At 39.0% G+C, this 25,087-nt stretch overlaps 1 long non-coding RNA gene across 1 annotated transcript in view; it reads right to left on the reverse strand.

The window, feature by feature from the left end:
* The window catches only part of LOC148889694 (uncharacterized), a 45,812-nt gene that overhangs the window by 6,533 nt on the left and 14,192 nt on the right, over positions 1-25,087 (reverse strand). The window contains exons 3-4 of the long non-coding RNA XR_016116835.1: positions 13,181-13,328; positions 5,970-6,157 (exon numbers count right to left, since the gene is read on the reverse strand). This is a non-coding gene — a long non-coding RNA (uncharacterized LOC148889694). The remainder of the gene's footprint in view (positions 1-5,969; positions 6,158-13,180; positions 13,329-25,087) is intronic.

Consider the following 25,087-nt stretch of genomic DNA (forward strand, 5'->3'; position numbering starts at 1 on the left):
AAGAGGCAACTACATCAACGACCATCACAAAGGTAAATAAAACCACTTTATTATACAGGTATATTTTGTGTAGTTTTGAGGCTTATTTTGTAGAAAATTATATTTTATGGGGATCTGGGAACATATTATTCTCATTTTAATGGTTTCCTATGGGAAATTAATGTTTGGAATACACATTTTTAACCTTACACACGCTTTCTGGTAAGTTCGTAAACCAAGGTATCACTGTATGTTATATCCTGGACTACTAGGGTCAAAAGACGTGAAGATGGGCTGTGTGTAGGGGGGGGGGGGGGGTGTTGATTTAATCCCCATTCTTACCCAGAGCATGGCCACGCTCTCTAAGGAGCTTTATCTTTGACAACTGTGTCAAATTAAGAGCGAGCACCAGCCCCTCATAAAGAATATGTCTGTCAGGCTACAGTGTTGCCGCCCCGCGAAATCTACAAAAATAGAAGATAACGTCGTCGTTGGACAGTCGTTAGACGTGATGAAATAATTGTCCCCCTCGCCGCTTCATTCCCGACGGCTAATAAAAACGACCGGTAGCCCTTGCGTAAATACGCAGTATTATGTTACCAATGATATCATCTGCTATGCTAATAAAATGCTTGAACAGAATGATTTACGTAGCTTTATCAGCTAGCTAATTCATTGTAATTCCGCCGGCCCAGATGTAATTGATGGCAGTGTAACATTCCATTAGGCACGCTACATAACTCCAGGTCAGTCGGCGATGATAAGTGCCCGTCATTTATCTCGCCGCGATCATGGCCGCCGTCAAAACATGTAAAACAACTCTTAATGTCCCCCCCCCCCCCTAACCCCCACCCTGTTATCTCCGTCTCCCTGGAATCCTACAGGGACTTCCTTTGAGAGACAAATAGTAGTAGTATAATGATGATAACAATAATAATGATAATAATAATCATCATCATTATCATTGTATCCTTTATTTTTATTTTATATGTATTTTATTATCTAATAATAATAATAATAATAATAATAATCATCATCATAATCATTATCAGCATTATTATTATTATTATTTATTAAATAATAATTTTAAATAGAATATAATAACTATAAAAATAATATTATCATTTTTATCACTTTTATGATGATGTTTATTTATTAAATGTTAATGTAATTTTAATTTAGTTTTAATTCCAAAGTAATTGAAATCTTTTAAAGTTTTTAATTAGATTTTAATTTATTTTTTGTATTGTGTTCATAATGTATTTTATTTTATTTGTATTTTATTTATATTTATATCTTATTATATAACAACACTAATAGTTGTAATAATAATAATTATTATTATTATTAGTATAATTATCATTATCATCATGATTCTCATTATCATTACTGTCATTATTATTATTATTATTATTCAATACAAATTTTAAATAATAGAATATAATAACTATAAACAATAATATCATTTTTATCTCTAATATGATGATGATTATTTATGAAAGGTTAATGTCATTTTAATTTAGTTTTAATTCCAATGTAATTGGAATCTTTTTCATGCATCATGTATTTTATTTTATTTGTATTTGATTTATACTTTTATCTTATTGTAGAACAATACTAATATAGTTGTAATAATAATTATTATTCTTAGTATTATTATCATTACTGTCATTATTATTGTTATCATTAAATAATAATTTTAAATAATAGAATATAACTATAAAAATAATATCATTTTTATCACTATGATGATTATTTATGAAATGTTAAATTTTAATTTAGTTTTAATTCCAATGCAATTGGAATCTTTTTAAGTTTTTAATTTTATTTTAATTTAATTTATTTTTGTAATAATGTATTTTGTTTTATTTGTATTTTATTTATATTTATATCTTATTATATAACAACACTAATAGTTATAAAAATAATAATAATTATTATTATTAGTATTATTATCATTATCATTCTCATTATTATTAAATAATAATAATTTTAAATAATAGAACATAACTATAAAAAACAATATTATCATTTTTATCACTATTATTATGGATCGATGGACCACTCCTCTACGACTGAGAGCGTACACAGACGCACTATTATTATGATGATTATTTATTAAATGTTAATGTAATTTTCATTACAATGTAATTGGAACCTTTTTAAGTTTTGTAATTTGATTTTAATTTAATGTATTTTTTATTGTGTTCATAATGTATTTTCTTTTATTTGTATTTATTATTATTCGCCGTCAAAACATGTAAAACAACTCTCAATGTCCCCCTGCCCCCCACCCTGTTATCTCCGTCTCTCTGGAATCCTACAGGGACTTCCTTTAAGAGACAACATTTTTTCGCCGACCCTTTTTTGACCTAAAACCATATTTTCCATTTGAATGATTCGGACGAGTGAATATTTACAAGCGTGTTTAATATATAATAGAGCTTATCTGTGAGGATCAGGAGCCATTTTCTGCTCAGTCAGCCCCGCCTCGTCACCTCCCTCACCCGTTTGCTGGAGGTAATATTGACCCCTTTTAAAAAAGCAAATGACCTAACGCCTCATTTAGGCCAAGTAGTATGCATGCATGCGCCATTTTTTTTTATATACAAGTCCTGAGGGTATACATGTTTATAACAAGGAATCACGTTCTATGTCTCCAATGTAAACATCTTAGCACAGTAATATTGTATCAGGCCGGTCCCAGAAGATGGCAGATTTAATAATGTGGGTGGATTATATAAGAGAGAGAAATAAAGTAGTCATTTGAAATTGTTCGGGGACCTTTTGTGTCAGTGGTTATAGTGGCTAAGGGGGGTGGAGGGTGGGTGGGGTGACAATTCCCCTCCCTCAGGCCACGGTTAAAAAGGCAATGACTTTTCTTGTACGCGCTGCAAGCATTTTTGGAATCTACATGCATTAAAGGACAACCGACGTCTCCGGACAAGTTGTGTCCGTAATTTGTACAATGGCTTCAAATGACTTCTACTGAGCGTATTTTACAAAGATTACAACGCATATAGCTATATTTTACCTTTTAAGACTCGCGCTGAATATTCCGGAAGTCTTGTTTTTGAGTTGGTGACGAGTCCGTACGTGACGTCACTGAAGGAACGCCCCTGACCAAAAAAAGGACACATTGCAGCAGTCCTTCCATCACGTCAATGCATTTTGCTGTGCTTGTTTGGTCTGAAAACGTCATGTTGCACCAAAAACAGCCAGAAGAGGGCGACCAAGCTCCATATAAGGAATTTATCAGCCTGTGGAAATCCTTACACGGAGCTTTGTCGCCATTTTGTGCCTCTTTTTTGGTGCTACATTTCCTGCCCCCAGATACCTCAAAATGGCCAGGAATAAATTCTTTAATCAATTGCAAATATGTATGCTTTCCTCTTCAGAACTATTTGAATCATATTCATAACTGGATGAGTAGCAAGAAAGCATATTCTCCAAATCTGAAGCCATTGTTTTGATTTTCCATCAAGGAAAGACGTCTTGGCGTGACCCCACGAACAAGGGGGCGGGACCTTCTGAAACTGGCCACTTCCGGGTTCATTTTCTTTGCAGATTTTGGACACTTTTTTGGACTCATTTTTATTAGTGTTTTGCATTTGACTAAAAATATCATACTGCGTGTTTTGGGTATTTTAGATGCTATAAAACGTTTTTCTGATGTCAGTTAGGAAACAAAAAAGTGATGTCGGTTGTCCTTTAAGGGGGGCTTTTTATAACGCGATTAGTAATGCGTCGTACATTTGATTCTATTATCTGGCGATGAATTAGGATGAGTGAAAGGAAAATATGGATGAATAGGACGGCGTGGAGGAATCTATATTTCATTGTGGAACCAAGCCTTTTTTTTGTGTTGCTTGTACAACAACGGCCTTTTTTTTTTAATCTCTTTCTTTGCCCATGAAAAGTCTCGGTAATTGCTATATTTTCCTTTTTTGTTTCAAGGACCTTTGATGATCCCTTGGCTTGCATCAGAGGGCAAAGTCATTAGTGGAGAAATGAGCTCAAGTGAGGAGGAAGAGATTGCGCGGCTCCCAACGTGATTGGGAACTTTGCTTCTTTGCCTTGTTTCCTCATTTGGAAGGCGCCCACGCAAAGTCATCGGGACAATGAAATAATAGGTTCTTTTGGGGGGGAATTGCTGGGTAAACTCAGTCTACTTTTGAGCAATGTGCAATGAGGGATGAATGACCTCAATGTAATAACCCTTTCAGAGAGATTTTTAAATAACAAACATAAGCAAAAATAAATATTGGTATTCCTGTACATGAAAGGGCAACCGACATCAGAAAAACGTTTTATAGCATCTAAAATACCCAAAACACGCAGTATGATATTTTTATTCAAATGCAAAACAGCAATAAAAATGACTTCAAGTGTCCAAAATCTGAACAAAAAATTGAGCTGCGAATTGGGCATTTTCAGAAAGTCCCGCCCCCAGTTCGTGACGTCACGCCAAGACGTCTTGCATTGCGGGAGAATCAAAACAATGGCTTCAGATTTGGAGAATATGCTTTCTTGTTACTCATCCAGTTATGAATATGATTCAAATAGTTCTGAAGAGGAAAGCATACATGTTTGCAATCGATTAAAGAATTTGTTCTGTGCCATTTTGAGGCAACATTGGGGGGAAATGTCTCACCCAAAAAGAGGCAGAAAATGGCCACCGAGCTCCTGTGAGGAATGAATCAGCCCGTTTCCACAGGCTGATACATGCCTTACATGGAGCTTGGACGCCCTCTTCTGGCTCTTTCCGGTGCAACATGAGGTTTTCAGACCAAACAAGCATTGACGTGATGGAAGGACTACTACAATGTGTCTTTTTTTCGGTCAGGGGCGTTCCGTTAGTAATTTGATTTTAATTGATAATGTATTTTATTTTAATTGTATTTTATTTGTATTCACATCTTATTATATAACAATACTAATAGTTGTAATAATAATAATTATTATTATTCTTACTATTATCATTATGATCATGATTATCATTCTCATCATCATTATTATTATTATCATCATCATCATCATCATCATCATCATCATCATCATCATCATCATCATTATTATTATTATTATATTCCTTTGCTTTTAAACATCTTGAAATTACATTTGCACAAAATGAGGACTATTCACAGGATTATGCAGCATATATAAAAAGAACCAAATAAATAATAATAATAATAATAATAATAATAATAATAATACATTACATTTTAAGCACCTTTTAAAGCTCTCAAGCACACTTTACAGTCACAGACAAGCATAGGTACTATAATAAATTAAATACAATCACAAATAGAATGCAATAAATAAAATACAATTATAAATAGAAACAAGAAATAAAAATAAAAGCCCACAACCCTGTGCCGATTTGGGTGGGGGGGGAGGGTGATCAAATTGTAACGCGAGAAGAATTGCATTGCGCATACTGTAAGTGGGAATGTGACAGCACTGCCGCAGTCGAGTTGTTCTATGAGGCTCAGTGAAAGGGGGGGGGGGGGCGGGGTTGAATGCGGCAAAAAAAAATCGTGCGAAATGTGAAATGCTGTCACTCAAGCGGCGCGTGGCGCTCTGTTGCGGTCGGGTGACAGTGTTGCTTTCATGTAAATCACAGACATTAGAAATAAAAGACGGGCCTGTTGACTCGTTTCATGCTGGGGAATCGACGGCCCAGCATGTGTTACTCTGTCTGCGCTCCGCTCTCCTGTGGAAGCGATGTCTCCTGGGCCCACCCAACCCCCACATAGACCGACACTGCTCCCTGGGGTGCACTGCGTATAATTACCCACAATCCACCCTGAAACAGCTCTCATTTACAGTAATCAACAGTCTGCACTTCAAAAGATTCATGTGCTATCAAATGGAAGGCACCGGAAAATTATGACGACCGCCTCTCTGTTATCGATGCACATAGACAGGAGATAATTTTAACCCTTTCAGGGACAGCGGTGACGACAGCGAGCGGCTCGTCATCTTACCTTCTCTGCCGCACCTTCAAAAACTCCTTGAGGGATTCCTCAGGGATCCATCCTCTGCCCCTTTGAGTTCGCACAAACATGCCGATCTTTTTGGGCGAATTTGTCATTCTTATGACGAGACTCACGTTGTCTCATCATGGTGAAGAAATTGGGCAATTCAGGATCTTAATAATGCGCCGGTTGATCATCTGGCGTGCAAACGGAGGGAAAATTAACGCTTTGGACCTTTCCGACACAACATGAAAAGAGTAAAGAAAAATGTGTAAATAACTGTAACAGTGTCATATTTTATCTATTTATCTATTTTTTATTTATTCATCTATGTATCCATTTATTTTTATTTAATTGTTTATTTATCTATTCATTAATCTATTCATTCAGCGATGTATTTATGTATTTGTTTATTTATTTATTCATGTATGCATTTATTTTTTGAATGTATTTATTTATGTATGTATTTATTTACTCATCTATTTATTTATTTATTTATTTATTTATCTACTTATTTAGTTATTTATTCATTCATCTATTTATTTCTTTGTTTATTCATGTATGTATTTATTCATGTCTTTATGTATGTATTTATTCGTGTATGTATTTATTCATGTATGTATTTATTTTTGTATGTATTAATTTATGTATGTATGTATGTATTTATTCATTCATTCATTTATGTATTTATTTATTAATTTATTTATTCATTCATTTATTTATTTAATGTATTTATTCATTTATTTATTCATCTATTTATTCATCTATTTATTTAGTTAGTTATTTATTCATTTATCTATTCATTCATCTATTTATTTGTTTATTCATTTATATATATATTCATGTATTTATTCATGTATTCTGTATGTATTTATTCATGTATTCTGTATGTATTTATTTATATATGTATGTATTTATGTATGTATGTATTCATTTATTTATTTAATGTATTTATTTATTTATTTATTGTATTTATTTATTCATCTATTTATTCAGTTAGTTATTTATTCATTTATCTATTCATTCATCTATTTATTTGTTTATTCATTTATATATGTATTCATGTATTTATTTATATATGTATGTATGTATGTATGTATTCATTTATTTATTTTCCATTTATTTTTATTATTAATGATTTTCCAATAAATGTGCAGTGACACAAGCGCACGGGACTCTCTGTATGAAGGGCTGATGAGGACAGCACTCAAGTGCTATACGCTGATAACAACTTCAAAAGCAGTCTTTGGTTCGATAAGAGGTCTGAACAAGAGCAGCAGACAGAGTGTGTGTGTGTGTGTGTGTGTGTGTTTGAGGGAGGGTCTGCCTGAGGGTGGGAGTTGGGCGGATGAGGCTCATCAAGGCCTTTAATTTACATGACTAACAAATTCTCTCTGTCTGTGTCTCACATTTATACAAATACACACACATGCAAGCAAGTAAAGAAATGCAAGCTCATTTTGATCATTTGGCAAAGGCTGATGGTGGTCCGTGTGATAATGGTCATTATCATCAAGTGGAGCCATCATTAGGCTTGATTTCAGATAATGGTCAGCGTGTAAATACAAAGAGACCCCCCCCCCTCAACCCCTCATCATTAAAGCCATATTAAGTGAATTAACTCCCATGCAGTGTACAATAACAACACGCGACTCTAGTGAAGTCATTTCTCTTCAACCCCCCCCCCCATGCCCGCCCCTTAAACTCTCATTTACATTCATAACAATTTGCACGGCGAGCTTCATGCAAAAGTATTCTCATTAAATTGCTTTAAAAAAATAACAATAATAAGACACCTGACCCGCTCCTCTAAAGCAAACATTTGCCGTATATATACACACACAATCGACGATCGGGGGGGGAGTGATTATTTCCAGATGGCGCTTTGTGTATGTTAATTTAGTCATTACGCCGTGAACATGACGTAAACATCATATAAAACATATGTGGCGCTAAACGAGCATAATTGTACAGCTAGTAAATAACGGGTGCTCTAATGTTGTGTCAAAGCTTTGTAATTACGCACAACAAAATAAAAAATAAAAAACGTAAGCGTCGACGTGGAAATGGCTTTGGTGATGGATTGTCTTCAAGTTTTGTTGTGGTGGTTGTTGATGTTTCTTTATGGTGACATTATAAAGCGGCCATTTTGTTTAGATGAGCGGATAAAAGGAAGCATATTATGCCTGCTTCATATGATTGATCTCGTTCGCTGACTACAGAAGAAAAAAAATGGGGACAAGAAAATATGTTTTTTTATTCCCGCATAGAAATGGATTGAAAAATTAAAATGTAACTTTTAACATTAAATACATGCAGTGGTGATGCATGTTTGGAATTTTACATTGGTATGTGTGTGTGTGTGTGTGTGTGTGTGTGTGTGTGTGTGTGTGTGTGTGTGTGTGTGTGTGTGTGTGTACGTACGTACGTATGTATGTATGTATGTATGTATGTATGTATGTATGTATGTATGTACGTATGTGTGTGTGTATGTATTTGTATATGTGTGTTTATGTATGTGTGTATGTATGTGTGTGTATGCATGTGTGTGTGTGTGTGTGTGCGTGTGTGTGTGCGTGCATACGTATGTATGTATGTATGTATGTATGTGTGTATTTTTGTGTATGTGTGTGTATGTATTTGTATATGTGTGTGTTTATGTATGTGCGTATGTATGTGTGTGTATGCATGTGTGTGTATGTGTGTATGTATTTGTATATGTGTGTGTTTATGTATGTGTGTGTATGCATGTGTGCGTGTGTATGTATGTATGTATGTATGTATGTATGTATGTGTGTGTATTTATGTGTATGTGTGTGTATGTATTTGTATATGTGTGTGTTTATGTATGTGCGTGTGTATGCACGCGTGTGTGTATGTGTGTATGTATGTGTGCATGTATGTATTTCTTTACTTATGCATTCATTCATGTATTTATTTTTTTTTCTATGTATTTATTTATTTGTTTATTTATTCATGTATTATTGTTTTTATTTGTTAATTTGTTCATCTATTTTATGTTTATTTATTTCTTTATTTAATGTAACTTTTAATGTTAAATTCATGACTACATTATATTCATGAGCAACTTTCATGCATGTTTTGATTTATACATTGGTAAATTTCCTCATATGCAACTGTCAAAAGGGGTGAACTACAGTATTTTATGTATTTATTTATATATTGCTTTATTTATGCTCATTCATTCATTTATTGTTTCTGTTTATGTATTTATTTGTTCATTAATTCATTCATTTATTTTCTGTTTATTTTTTAATGTATGTATATGTATCTCACATACATATACACATTGTGTGTGTATGTATAATAATAATAATAATAATAATAATAATAATAATAATAATAATAATATATTGTATTCATTTATTTGTATTATTATTTTATGCAGTAGTCAGGGAGAGATGTAACGTGAAGAGAGCCGCGTGTGTATTATTATTATTATTATTATTATTATGTGGTGAGTCGCAACATAAAAACCAAATTATTCACGACAGTGTAAAAACATGTCGTGGCCGATTCAAAAGAATTTGCTTTTAGGGAAAGGTTTGACCTTGCAACTCCCCGTACAACTTTGTAATGATTTCAATTTGTCATGCATTTTAACTATTTGTACGCTCGGCTATAAGAAGACATCCCAGACCCCTCGGTATGTTCTAAAATGGACAAGCGAGAGTCTATCCAAATGTACATTACACACCTCAGCGATTCTGTAATTCAAAGATTCATTTGCCATTTACCTCTTGGCAAAAAAAAAAAAAAGAAGAAGAAGAAGAAGAAGCCTGCTTGTGTGTGCCCCCCACAGAGAGCGGCGTCAAACATGACATGCTCCGCTCTCTCTCCCCAGTGGGAAGAGAGCAGCAGCCTGGTCTCCTCCACAGGAGCCGCCTATGACCCTCTGGCACCGCCGGGCCTCATCATTGCCGCTCCATTAGGGACGCGGGAGCGGGTCTCCGAACGGGCAGCTCCCCTAGTGGCCGGGTCATGTCATGGCGCGGGTTACCCTGCGAGCGAGCTTGTAGCAGCTCTTGCCCTTGACACGCCCCTTCCCGCTTTTATCCGCCTCCGACCGTCCGGATGGGGCACTGGGGGTGCCAGCTGGTGCCAGCTGCGAGGGGAGATATCCAAGGTGGCGGACACCTGTCCTCGCGCCCAACCCCCAAAGCTCCCACAATGCATCTGGCGCGGCCCGGTAGACCCATCGTGGGGAAATGAGGCGCTAACCTTGAGAAGAAATGCTCCCAGCGTCGCATTAAGAGAGGCCCTAATTGCCGCCGCGCTAGCACTGCCAAATGGCATTAGGAAGTGCTGTGGTTTACTTTCACAGACTGGCTCAGCGGGGGGGGGGCAAACTTGCCAGGGTCTCCGAAGTGTAGCGCCGCTGAGGCCGCCGCTGAACCGGTCACAAGCAAAGGACTCTGGGACCATAACGATTTCGGAGGATGACCTTTCCAAAGACATTTGAGAGCATTCAAAGGTGGGATGGGCAATAAGAATATGACGTGGCAATGGCGGGTGGGCCTTTCACTGGGGACTGTCCTGAATTTATCCCACCACAATAACGTCATAATCATAGAAATATGACATATAAAAAAACAACTGTGCCACATCCGATACATCATTGGAAACATTTGGGGTCAAGATGAAGGTTATTTTAATTTTTGGAGTCTTTTTAATGTAGCTAGTTTTGATGAGTGTTTGGGTTTGCTATTTTTTTCGCTTTTTATAAAGTTATGTATTTCTTTATTTACACATTTATGTATTATTTGTTTATTTATTTCTTTACTTACATAAGTACATATTTATTTATTTATTCATTTACACATTGCATATTTATTTTTTGATTTATCAATGTATTTATTTTCATATGCACGTGCATATGTATTTATTTACACATTATTTATTGATTTATCCATCTATTTGTTTTGTTATTTATTTATGGATTTATGGATTTATTTGACACATGTATGTTTTATTTGTTTATTTATTTATTTACCTACACATATACATATTTATTTATTTACAAATTGTATATTTATTTCTTGATTTATCAATGTATTTATTTATTTATTTTCATATGCATGTACATATGTATTTATTTACACATTATTTATGGATTTATCAATATATGTGTCCATCTATGTGTTTTGTTATATATTTATGGATTTATGGATTTATTTATTGACACATGTATGTTTTATTTGTTTATTTATTTCTTTACCTACACATGTACATATTTATTTATTTACACATTGCATATTTATTTCTTGAGTTATCAATGTATTTATTTATTTACAAATGCATGTACATATATTTATTTACATTACATACATTATGTATTTATTGATTTATCAATATATGTATCCATCTATTAATTTTGTTATTTATTTATGGATTTATTTAGACATTTATGTGTTTATTTATTTCTTTACTTACATATGTATGTGTTTATTTATTTACTTACACATTGCATAATTATGTATTGATTTATCCATGTGTACATCGTGTGTAAATAAATAAATATGTACATGCATGCATGCATAAATAAATAAATAAAATTTAAACAAGGAAAAAGAAAGAATTTATCAGAATAGAAATGCAACAAAAAAAATGCAAATAGACTGTCGAGAATGAATTCATAGGTTTTAAATTGAAGTCAGCAGCGCCGCCCCCCCTAGACACCTCACCCCTCTGCCACGTCCGAAACAGCGAGTGCATGAACTCCGCTAGCCTTTTGAGCGATTGTATTATTCATTCTCTTTTGGAAGAAATACCGGCGCGGTCCACTCAATGTGATTAAATGAAACAAGCTCGCTCATGACATTATGCATACCGTATTAAGAAGAAAGCGCCCGACCGGTCGGTCTGCAAACCCCCGTCGAGAATAATCAAGTTTTTGCGGCTGTACTCCGTTTTTTTTTGGGACAGCCATTAGGCGAACAAAAATCACCTTTGATTTAATGAAAAGTCCTCATTTGCTTAGCGTGGTTTAAATTACCCACCCCCCACCCCCATTATGGCTTCTTCCCTACCGGGCTAACGTAAAGCATTTTTGTCTTTTTCGGAAAGGAGACGGCGTCCTTCCTGCTTGCGGCGTGACGAGTCTATGATGTGGCCGTTTCAAGTCGACGGGACTTGTCAGGGCTCGCACCGCAAGGTGCTTCTAATTGCGGATACACCTCAGTTACTTGAAAGTAATGAACGTGAGCGCGGGTAAAAAAAAAAAAAAAGAAAAAACCTCAAAGGATCAAACGCTAGTAATACATCATCACTTCTGAAAAGGGTAATTCGTTTCCCTTCGCCAAGCAAAATATTAGAAGTTCAGATAGGGCTTTTTATTATTAATTTATTCTGCACTGGTCCCTCCTTCTCTCCCAATCGCTTTACCCACTTTTTTTTCCAATACGTTTTTCTTTGTAATTGAAAAGCTATGAATATACAAAGTCATATATCTTGTTTGTGACGTCACGTTGCTCTAGAATCAAAACAATGGCTTCAGATTCGGAGAAGATGCTTTCTTGTTACTCATCCAGTTATGAATATGATTCAAATAGTTCTGAAGAGGAAAGCATACATGTTTGCAATCGATTAAAGAAGTCCTTCCGTGCCATTTTGAGGCGTCCTTCTCCAACTCCCACAACCGCTTCACCCACTTTTTTACACATACGGTAAAGTCTCGTTATATCGATATTCTCGGGAGTCGGAAAAAATATCGATATAACCGGACTATCGATATATCCGATCCTGCGGCATGTAAATTTTCTGCTTGCGTTCATAGAAATAGTATCGTAATAAGAAGTACTATCAATATAACCGATATCGATATAACGAGACTTTACTGTATATAATATAATATAATATATAATATATATAATATTTTTTTTTGTCATTGACAAGCTATGAATATACAAAGTCATATCTACGACGCATCCGTCGACGAGATGTGGGATTCCACAGTGTCAATATTATTTGCAGCAAGTGGCGACAAGGAAGATTCTTCCTCAAACACACTCACTTTGGTGATATGTTTGATTGGATTTTGAGTCGTATATTTCCCCAAGACCGCGGCTTAATCATATTTTATGACGTCTCCTCTCAGATTGATGGAGTCATTTGGCGTTACTTCTTGTTTTGTTCGGATCGAGGCGTAGCGCTGTCGGCTAGGGTGTTAAAATGAAGTGTTTTGTGTTAAACGGACTGACCTTTTGTTTTTTTCTTCTTATTCCCCAAACCGAGAAGGTATTTGCTGAGAAAAATGTTACGGCTCAACTTTGCTGCTCCATTTGGTTTCTCTGAGCGGTAGAGGTGGCAAAAGTATTTGTACTCTGGAGCCAAGTAGAAGAACGGATACTATGGACAGAGAAAAATAGGGAGAAAATAGTTGTCAAATTTGTCATATACAGTGGGACCTTGGCTTACGAACTTAATTGGTTCCCAGACAGAGTGTGTAAGGCGAAAAGTGTGCATCCCAAAAATGAATTTAACATAGGAAACCATTAAAATGAGAATAATCCGTTCCCAGGTCCCCATAAAACATAATTTTCTACTTTCTAAATTTCTAAGCCTTAAAACTACACATAATATACCTTATTTTGTGTATAATAAATGTGCTATGGTGTTATAATTAAAGAAATAAACTGTACTATATACTAAAGTGGTTTTATTTACCTTTGTGATGGTCCTTGATGGCTTGATGGAATGGAGTGGCCGGTTTCATCAGCCTTCAACACTTGATGAGGAACGTAGCCTTCTTCTTTCACCATCTTGAGGAATGATCCCTTGTAGGTGCTTTCTCTGTGGTAATTTTATCTAGTTCCTCATCAATTGTGTTCTGTTTAGCCGAGTTGATAGCTTTTTGCATCAAGTGTACAGATGGCTTGTGCGGGTTATTTGTGGAGCCTGATTGATGGGATATTTTAACCTTGCAGTCTACACTATGCCTTTGAACTATAAAAGTTGAAACTTTCTCACTGTCGTCTGCCTGTCTCTTTAATGTTTAAACCACCCCTCCCCCTTCACTGCTGCGTTCTTGACCAATCACGTGGCTTTAACCGAAGACTGGGGGCGGGGAATAGAGGACAAAAACAGGCGGCTGACCTTTTGTTGTTAGAACGGGCTCGTTCGGTACTCATTGAGGCAGCTCCGTGTACGAAAAAAGTTCGGATGCCAAGGTAAAATTTTCATAAATTTAACGCTCATAAACCGAAAACTTCATAAACCAAGGGGTTCGTAAACCGAGGTATCACTGTATATCAATTAAAATATGAAGAACACTGAATCGAAACTCTGGATACTCTGGATCACGTTTCAGTGCGGGCGAGGCAAGGAAAGGAAATGAAGCGTCGCTAAAGAAATGCTAATCAAGAATTAAAAAAAAAGGAATGCGCATGATCTGGGTCTGTCCGAGATTCGAAACTGAAGGGTGAGAATAGCCATGGAATTGCTGCCACCTCCTGGAAGGGATAAAGCATTAAATATATTCCCAGGCCTCCTTTATAACGCACACCCAAACTGAGTTCTTTTTTAGGTGGAAAATGTTGCGCGTTATACTTGAATAAATACGGTATTCGTTTCTTATATTTATTCTTATAAAACTGCGGGTCCTGCAATTTCAGTGAAAATGGACATATTTTTGCACATCGTTGGGCAGTGAATGAGTTAGCACATTTTATTTTTTGATTTGAGTTGTGATTATTTCATTTGTTTTTGTTCACCGTAGCCTTGATAGTCCAAATACGCGAGAAACCAACTTCAATAGGGGGAACGCGGCACTGTACTGGGCTACATTTCCTCGCAAGGGTGCCGCGGGGACTCAGTAAAAACAGTTAGGGCAATTCACCAGAAGTCGGGCCTCTTATTGCCGCGTGACCTTTTCGCGGCCACCGAGCCGCTGACCCCGAGAGCGGCGGGGTAAGGAGTTCAAAGCCCAGCTGTCCGCGTGTGATCGACCCGTTCGGGCCGCAATGGCACGACCCAAAGCACCCGCCTCAAAAGCTCAAAAATGGGGATATGCTTCTGCACCTTCAATGGTGCTCTAAACTGCACACACACTTAGTGGAGCGCGGCCGCGTTTGTGTGTTAGCGGGATGTAATTTACGGCCCCGCGTCGAAGGCGTTGCGCGGGGACCGGCGCGGCGGCTGCTCTCGGCATCTGCTCGCGCGGGCCGCTGAGGAGCCGGCGAAAACAATGTGCCATTCAACGGGCCAGATGACGTCCAAGTGTGATGCGGCGCTTGGACAGGAAGGGCAGGAGAAGGGCAAAAGGAGACAGGTGAGCCTGACCGACTTTCCCAACTTGCTCGTGTGCGACCGGTCGCTTTTGTCGGAAATGGAAAATGTCAATGATGGAATACGTACCAGAAAAACAAAACATTTCCGGCGAATCCGGCATCAAACAAAGGCCAAACAGACGTTTGAGGCCTGGATTTCAAAATATGCGATTGGTCTTTGTGATTGGCTGGCGACCAGTCCAGGGTGCATTTTGTCAATGGCTGAAAATCAGCAAGGGACAGGCCGCGGATGGAAGCAGAGGTGGATAGGCAAGTAGGTAGGTAGATAGGTAGCGAGCTATCTAGCTAGCGAGCTATCTAGCGAGCTAACTAGGTGGCGAGCTATCTAGCTTGTGAGCTAGCTAGGTAACAAGCTATCTAGCCAGCGAGCTACCTACCTATCTAGCCAATGAGCTATCTACCTATCTAGCCAGCGAGCTATCTAGCTAGTGAGCTATCTATCTACCTTTCTAGCTAGCAAACTACCTAGGTAGCGAGCTATCTAGCTAGTGAGCTATCTATCTACCAATCTAGCTAGTGAGCTATCTACCAATCTATCTAGCGAGCTATCTATCTACCAATCCAGCTAGCGAGTATCTATCTATCTATCTATCTATCTATCTATCTATCTATATCTAGCTAGCGAGCTATCTATCTAGCTATCAAGCTATCTACCTACCTAGATAGCCAGCTATCTACCTAACTAGCTAGTGAGCTACTTGTTTGGAATGGTAAATTTGATTCAAGACAGCTTCCTGTTGTTGGGTTGTGACAGTTTTTTTCGACACGCATGGAAAAGTGCACGATGGAAAATGAAATACTTTTCGAACACATATTTTGCACAAAGCGATACACCGCGCACTTCAGGCCAGATCTCAGCACTCCTGTCACCGTTCTGTGAGGAGGTGACTAACCTCCCCCAAGGTGACGAGGCAGAGTGCTGGGGGGTCCGAGGTGTAAAAAAAAAAAAATCCTCGCAAACTGCGGGCTGATAAATGAGTCTCTTCCTAGCTGCATATGGTATGTGTTTTAAAAGCGACTCCCCTTCGGCCCTCCATGCGGCCCGGCCATCCTTCATGAGCAGTTCAGGGGCCCCTTGCTCCCGGCCCCGAGCGCAGGGGGCCCCGGGCTTTGTTGCCAAGACAGGGCCCCCTGCATGAGAGGCATATGGGACGATGGGATGCCGAGGCTAGGCCGAAGCGGAGAGGCTGTTAGGGGGGGGGGGGAGCTCCTCGCGCAGGGTCATTGTTAATTCACACGGACTTTGTAAGCTATTAGTTTGACAAAGAAAGCGGTTTGTCACTCGGCATATGTACACCTGCTACCTGAGAATAACACAAGTTAAATTACACGGCGGAGGAAGTCAAAAGGCGGTCGGTTTAAGTGACAGCCCGTCTGACGGTTCGCTAATGTAAAAGCGAGGCAAGATGGAAATCGAAATAAACCTGCGGGTTGAACCAAAAGGGAGATAAGACAAGTCAAAAAGTTAAATGAGATAATCTAACTCTTCATCCAGTAAAATATAACAACAGAACAGAAGTTTAAAGGACAACTGACGTCTCCGGACAAGTTGTGTCCATAATTTGTAAAATGGCTTCAACAGCAGTCCTTCCATCATGTCAATGCATTTTGCTGTGTTTGTTTGGTCTGAAAATGTTGTGTTGCACCAAAAAGAGCCAGAAAAGGGCGACCAAGCTGCATATAAGGAATTTATCAGCCTGTGGAAACGGGCTGATTAATTCCTCACAGGAGCCTGGTCGCCATTTTCTGCCTCTTTTTGGGTGATAACATTTCCCCCCAATGTTGCCTCAAAATGGCACGGAATAAATTCTTTCATCGAATGCAAGCATGTATGCTTTCCTCTTCAGAACTATTTGAATCATATTCATAACTGGATGAGTAACAAGAAAGCATTTTCTCCGAATCTGAAGCCATCGTCTTGGCGTGACGTCACCAACTGGGGGTGGGACTTCTGAAAATGCCCAATTCGCAGCTCATTTTTTGCAGATTTTGGACACTTTGTCATTTTTATTGGTGTTTTGCATTTGACAAAAAATATCATACTGCGTGTTTTGGGTATTTTAGATGCTATAAAACGTTTTTCTGATGTCACTTAGGAAAAAGTCGGTTGTCCTCTAAGCATCGCTGCTTTCCACACCGGCACTTTATTGGCCCGCCGCCCTGTTAGCTAGTCTTTCAACTCGCGCGCCGGACACGCGTGCCCTCCGGTTATTTCACCGGACCCTTTTCGCCACCTCCTCTTATCATAGCAAGCGGCTAGCGCGGCTAGCACGGCCGGTGCGGCTTTTCTAAACGTATACTACTCATTGTTTACTGTACATTCAGGTCCAGAGTAATAATAAATAAGGAGCGTGTGTGCCGTGCCAGCATGATTGATGACGACAAGGAGGCAAGGTCAGAATGGAGGAACAGGCTGGGGCTGTCCGACTCATTGAGTTAACACTGTATCCGTATTGTATGAATGTCACCAGCGATCCAGTGATTTATTACTACAGCCACTGCTCAATTCTGCTTTTCTCGCACCCCCCCCCCCCCCCCCCACATCCGACCCCCTTTCACGCAACCCCGCCCGCCCCGCCGCTTTTGCTTCCTGACCGAGATACGGCGAATAAGGCAAAGTCTTGACAACAAATATGCATGTCAGCACTTACGTGGAATATTTATGCTTATTTCTATCAAATTAGGGTGTTGTTTTTTTTTTTTACTGCTATCCCCCCCCCCCCCCCCCCTTACACATATTTCTTGGCAAACGTAATGAAATCCAGTGCAAGAATTGCATCATAAATTCCCCAACATTAAAAGGGGGAATATTATGTATGATGCTGGGCAACAATGTGTTGATTATTGGGTTTTGCGGTCGATGACGAGATGTTTTTCATCTTTTTGCATCTCCGCCGGAAGGGGGAGAAATTTTAGCCGTATGATAGGAAGCATTCCTTGTCAACTATAAGTGGAATAATATCTTAAGCAGTTATGCCATAATAATAATAATAATACATTTCATTTGTAAGCACGTTTCAAAACTCTCACGGACACTTTACAGTCATAAGTAAGGCTGACCCTGAACAAAATACATTCATTGGGGGTCCACCTTATAATCTGGTGCGCCTTATAAATACAAACAATTTGAAAATACACCATTTATTGGGGGTGCACCGCATACTGTGCCTGATACGCAAGAAAATACGGTATTTTGGTCAAAATTTAATACAAATATGCCATATTTATCCCTTAAATTCAAAGTTTTTTTCTGGCATTTACAACAATAGAAACATACATTTTAACTTCATTTAAAGGACAACCGACATCACTTTTTTGTTTCCTAACTGACATCAGAAAAATGTTGTATAGCATCTAAAATAGCCAAAACACACAGGATGATATTTTTAGTTAAATGCAAAACACCAATAAAAATGAGTTAAAATGTCCCAAAACTACTTCAAAATGACCTCGGAAATGGCGAGTTTCAGAAGGTTCCGCCTCTTGTTCGTGACGTCACGCGAGTACGCCGTGCCTTGCTCTAGAATCAAAACAATGGCTTCAGATTCGGAGAAGATGCTTTCTTGTTACTCATCCAGTTATGAATATGATTCAAATAGTTCTGAAGAGGAAAGCATACATGTTTGCAATCAATTAAATAATTTATTCTGTGTCATTTTGAGGCATCGGGGCGGGGGGGGGGATGTCGCACCCAAAAAAGCCAGAAGATGGCGACAGAGCTCCGTGTGAAAATTGCCTCAACATTTTTGTCACAACACACAAGGATTCGCCATTACGTTATTTATGTGTTTTCCTTATAATTTCGCCATCAACACAGTTTTCAGACAAAACAAATTACCGACTGTTACAGTGTGTCCTTTCTCGGTCAGGGGCGTTCCTTCAGTGACGTCACGTGAGGACTCGTCAACAACAAGACTTCCGGAATATTCAGTCTTAAAAGTCTTAAAAGGTAAAATATAGCTATAATATAGCTATATGCGGTGTAATCTTTGTAAAATACGCTCAGTAGAAGTAATTTGAAGCCATTTTACAAATTATGGACACAACTTGTCCGCAGACGTCGGTTGTCTTTTAAATTCACTCGAGAACACTTTTTGTATGGCCACATTTTTTTTTTCTTCCAAATGTCAGATATGCGCCGCAGCTCAATAGGGGTGATGTACAGTAAACAACAACAAAAAAAATGCTCACGGAATTGTTTATTTGCTTGAATAACCCTCAGCTGCCCGCACACACAGACCAAAAAAAAAATGTCATTGTCACTTCCAACAATATATACTGAAGTAGTAGAACTCCCCCCCACCCACCCCCATTCGAACTCCCCCCTGCAGAGGATCTAACCTTTCGTCTCGGACTGAATACACAATGCCCCTCCGGACCGGTGGACTGCTCACTCTTTAGTGCATGTCAAAAAGACACCAGTCTGGACTATTTCCTCTGGGAGTCGGGTAAGCAAGCGCCACGCTCTGTCAGTTAGCGTCAAATGTTTCAAGACTGAAGATGGATGGAGACGATGTGTCACTACGGCTCAAGCGGGCTTTCACCGCTTGCCATGGCCGTCGTCGTCATCCTGGTCACATCAAGCCAAGCGACCGCATCGCTACGACCTGTCCTTCTTTTTGAGTTAGCATACACAAGGCGCCGATGAGTTGGTGGCCTTCACTCACTCCGCAGAGTGAGTGAAGGTGCGCCTTATAGTCCGATGTGGAAAAAGTTTGAAAATGAACCATTCATTGGGGGTGCGCGTTATACACCGGAAAATACAGTATTTATATACAGTAAAGTCTCGTTATATCGATATCGGATATATCGATAGTCCCGGTTATATCGATACTATTTCTATGCACGCACGGAGAAAATTACATGCAAACAGGGTCGGATATATCGATAGTCCCGGTTATATCGATATTTTTTCGGACTCCCTTGAATATCGATATAACGAGACTTTACTGTATTTGGAAAACTTTTTTCATTAACTGAAGATCCCCCCCTGTAGTCTACTGCGCCTTTTATATGGAAATAAAGCATTCATTGGGGGTGCGCATTATACTCCGGTGCACCTTATACACCGGAAAATATGGTACTACTGTATTTTTTTTCTTTAATAAAGATATCCCATCATTTTATCGGCTCTCAATGGAACACAAATATACACCCGAGTGGAGTTTTACTGTGAATAAAACACAAAGCATCCTTTGCCGTCAGTATTCCCCTCCAAAATGTGACCGCAATCTCAACAGGCAAAAGATTATAAATAAAACAAAGCACGTTTATATATTAATAAAAAAAAAAAAAAAAACGACACGGCCAGTCTACGGAGACAAGACCTTGACATGGAAAAGCTCCGAGTCATGACCTCTTCGTTTGACCTCGTCCGATATGTTTCCACAGGCAATTCCATAATTCTCCGGGCCAACATTTCAAATGCTTCCTGTTTGCCAGGAAGTTCCACATCACTCTGTGGGAGCTAGCTCAAGCGTACCAAAACGACCCGCCGCGCACTATGCGGCTAGTTAATTTATATCATGTCATCGCCTCCCCCCCCCTTTTTTTCCTTCTTTTGTGGAAGATGACACGCACACGTGTGCGCAATCAGGTGGAGGCCGTCAGCTTAGCTTACTTACTGACTACCACGACACGCACATGTGCTACGCTACATGCGCAACGCTACATGCGAGGTCGTAAACACTGGCACATGTCATGCGTGCGTGATGAGTTATTTTTCTCTGTCTTTTACTCTATTCCGCAGTGTTGTTATTGGAATGTGTGTGTGTGTTTGTATGACTAGTCTTGTGAGGACCACTAACATTTTATACCATATGTTGTGAGGACATTTTTGACAAGTTTGGTCGGTCCTCACAAGTTTTTCATCCTAAAAGCTTCTAGAGGGTCTACATATGCATCTGTTAAAAGTTTCAGAAAGGTCCTCACAAATTCACCCAAAATGATTTTTTTGGTGTGTATTTTCATTTCACTTGGATACACACACTTTTTACTCACTGTGTGTGTTTGTATGAGTAGTCTTGTGAGGACCACTAACATTTTATACCATACGTAGTGAAGACATTTTTGACAAGTGAGGACCTTTTGGCCTTTTGATCCTCACAAGTTTTTCATTCTAAAGGCTTCTAGAGGGTCTATATATGCATCTGATAAAGTTTCAGAGAGGTCCTCATAAATTCACCCAAAATGATTTTTTTGGTGTGTATTTTCATTTCACTTGGAGACACACACTTTTTACTCACTGTGTGTGTTTATGTGTGTGTGTGCGCGCGTGGTTAATGAGAGGAAAAGGTTCCTACCACAAAAAGTAAAATGATATTTTAACCAAATTCACCACAGGGGTGAGGACTTTGAATCTACCTATTCAGAAACCTCACTCCTGCTGTTATTTCAGTTTCAAGTGTACTATTTATTTCTTTGTTTTTAAAGATGTTGAAGTGGGAAATGGGGTGACATTTACTATTCAAATGGAACACTAGTTCTTCTCTAAACTTAGCAGCAACGGTGGTCATCACTCATTATCTGGAGTTATCCGGACCTCACAATACCATTGAAACAGGAATGTGTGTGTGTGTGTGTGTGTGTGTGTGTGCGTGCGTGTGCGTGTGTGTGTGTGTGTGTGTGTGTGCGTGTGTGTGCGTGCTAGCGCGGACTGTGAAACTGATGAATGACCAAGCATGGCAGATTCATAGTCCGGATCCTGGTGCAGCTGGAGAGGAAACTAATGGCAAGCTGGGACTGAGGAGGTCTCAGAGCTAATACCTGTCTCTTCCATCAGGAGACCTAAGGGGCATTTTTTTACACCCAGCCAAATAAGTAACCCCCCTCACCCCCCCCCCCCCCCATATACGCACCCCCCCCACACACACTTCACCAGCACTACTCCTACTTTTAACACCTTCCAACTCTTACGCACTCAAAAGCCAACCCCTCCACCCCCGTTTGAAGATAAATGCACAAATATACACGTGTACGCATGCATGCACACACAAGCACTCAAGCCGGCAAACATGCGGCTACATCAAAATGGACAAACAACCCCCCACCACCCCACCCCAAAAATGCTTTAATAGTAAAGCGGCGAGCATCAGCTGTCACAGAGTAAATGTGCGTCCAAAACGACAAGGATGGGCACTTTACTGGACGTTGCCTTTTCCTCCCCTGCTGATCAGACGGTAAAAAAATCCACATTTGTACAGGATGAGGGGGGGGGGGGGGGGGGGGTTCAGTCATGCACATTTAATTTTGACCGACCGTGGAAAATGTTGCGGTTTGTACCCATTTGCTCCCAGAGAGCGGTTTCATACTGAAACCGCCATACGGAGGCAAGGCTGAAAAGTGAGATTTTTTTAACTTTCTTTGCTGGCTTATGGTGTCAGCTGATTTGCAGAAACAACTATGTGTAATAATAATAATCAGAATCAGAAAACCTTTATAATAATAGTAATGTAATAATACTAATACTAACAATACTAATAATACTACTATTACTACTACTACTAATAATAATAATAATAATAATAGTGATAGGAATATTAGTAATAATAATAATAATAATTTCCACAATCATATGTTTCAGTTAGCCGCCATAATATATTATCCTTAGCAGAGGATAAGGAATACAGCCAAACCTCGGTTTTCGAACGTCTCGGTTCTCATCCCATTCGGTTTTCAACCAAAAATGTCAGATTTTTAATACCCCGGTATACAACCGAAATTTGGTTCTCAACCAAACTGAGTGCATCTGAATGCATCACTCGACTAGCCTCCGCTTCCTTATACGTCACTTCCTTATCTGTCACGTCTTCCTCATTGCGACCGACGCATTAATATTGTTGTTGTTTTATTTTTGCGAAAATGCTGACATATTTTGTTAAGATCTCCTGAATAGTATGATTTTAAAGCAAGCGGAGGATGGTTTGAAAAGTTAGTGTACCCTGTGTTTGCCCAAAGACAGCTGGGATAGGTGCCAACACGCCCCGTGGCAGGAAGATAGAAATTTTTATGTACATATGCTAATGTTGATGTTAAAAATTGGTGAAAATAAGTTTGTTTTGATAGAATTTTACACGACCTGCTCTATTATTAAGTATTTATCCGGTTTTATGCGCTGAAATAGTTAAAAAGTTGTTTTCTAGACTTTGAACGGATTAAGATTTTTTACATTGATTTTAATGGAAAGTGCTGTTTCGGTTTTTGAACAAATCGGTTTTCAAACAGGTTTCTGAAACAGATTATGGTCAAAAACCGAGGTATCACTGTACTTTACTATCCGACAATATGCTGTACGTAAAGTACTGCTGTACATTTACTACCTTGAAATAGACAACGATCGCCCCTTTACCGGACATCGCCTTTTGCGCTTGCTAATTAAATTCCAAAGACCGCCTCCTCCATTTAGACAGGATGAGGTGAACAGGGTAAAAGGGTTATAGGGAAGGGCGGGGTTTTAATTGTACCTTTGGAAAATGTTGCGGTTTGTAACCATTTCCGCCTCCTAGCAACCAGGTTTCATATTGAACCCCGGTCCCTGATACATATATTAATATTTGCAGTCATGCGCCTCCTGATGTTCTCCTCATTAGCGCGCTATCGCGTTGCCGTCCACTGAAAGCCGGACGGCGAAATAGAATCAGAGCGCAGAGTGGAAGTCATTAGTCAGTTTGGAGTGCGCATATGTTCAATTGACCCGCAAGTATGTAAATTCTGGCGATGCCGGCCTTGCATATGGGCCAAGTGCCTCACCGGAGGCCCGTCCAGCGTGGTGCCTCATTACGGGAGCGCCTTCCCAGAGTCCTCGGCTGTTAATTAGCGAGCCTTTTTGTCCGTCACGTGACTTCTACGCTCTGACACGGGGAGGTCACGTTAAGGACTTATGGATCCTACCGCGTCCGTCGTATGTTTGCGTTCACATTTTTCACTTTCTTCGATCGAACGAACGATTCATTTATCAACGCTGGGCGGACAAACGTCGTGAGAGCAAGTGGAAAATTCCAGAAATGGAACACGTTCCATTTTGGGATGCAGGTCGACTTACGATGAGGTTTGAAATCTTTGACATTTGTCATTTTCAACCGCGATTAATCATAATCGACAGAATGAAATTTCAAAGATCGCTTATTTTATGTATAATAAATGTGCTATGGTATCATAATTAAAGAAATAAACTGTACTATATAATAAAGTGGTTTTATTTACCTTTGTGATGGTCGTTGATGGCTTGATGGAATGGATAGCGTTTTGCATAAAGTGTCTCAAGGAGTTCTGGGTTGTACGTTGGAAGTTGTGATATTGTAACAGTAACAGATGCAAGAAGACACACTAGAAACTTCATTAATAGCTGGTTCTCTTGCTTGTCTTTTCATTTGAAATTGAACTGATGGCTAGTGCGGGTGTTTTGTGGAGCCTGATTGATGGGATATTTTAACCTTGCAGTCTACACTCTGCCTTTGAAATATCAAAGTTGAAACGAGTCCAAATTCCACGGTTTTCCATCCATTTTGTAACGCTCTCTCTGTCGTCTGCCTGTCTCTTTAATGTTTAAACCACCTACCCTCACTGCTGCGTTCTTGACCAATCACGTGGCTTTAACCGAAGACTGGGGCGGGGAATAGAGGACAAAAACAGGTGGCTGCCATTTTGTTGTTAGAAGAACGGGCTGGTTCGCGAACGACACATTACTCATTGTGGCAGCTCCGTGTGTATCCTGAAAAATAGTTCGTATGCCAAGGTAAAATGTTCATAAATGTAACATTCGTAAAGCGAAAAGTTCGTAAGCCAAGCGGTTCGTAAACCGAGTTATCACTATATTAATAA

The sequence above is a fragment of the Hippocampus bargibanti genome, linkage group LG13, assembly GCF_051943395.1.
Source record: "Hippocampus bargibanti isolate YZ-2025 linkage group LG13, ASM5194339v1, whole genome shotgun sequence".
In the NCBI taxonomy this organism is placed as follows: Eukaryota; Metazoa; Chordata; class Actinopteri; order Syngnathiformes; family Syngnathidae; genus Hippocampus; species Hippocampus bargibanti.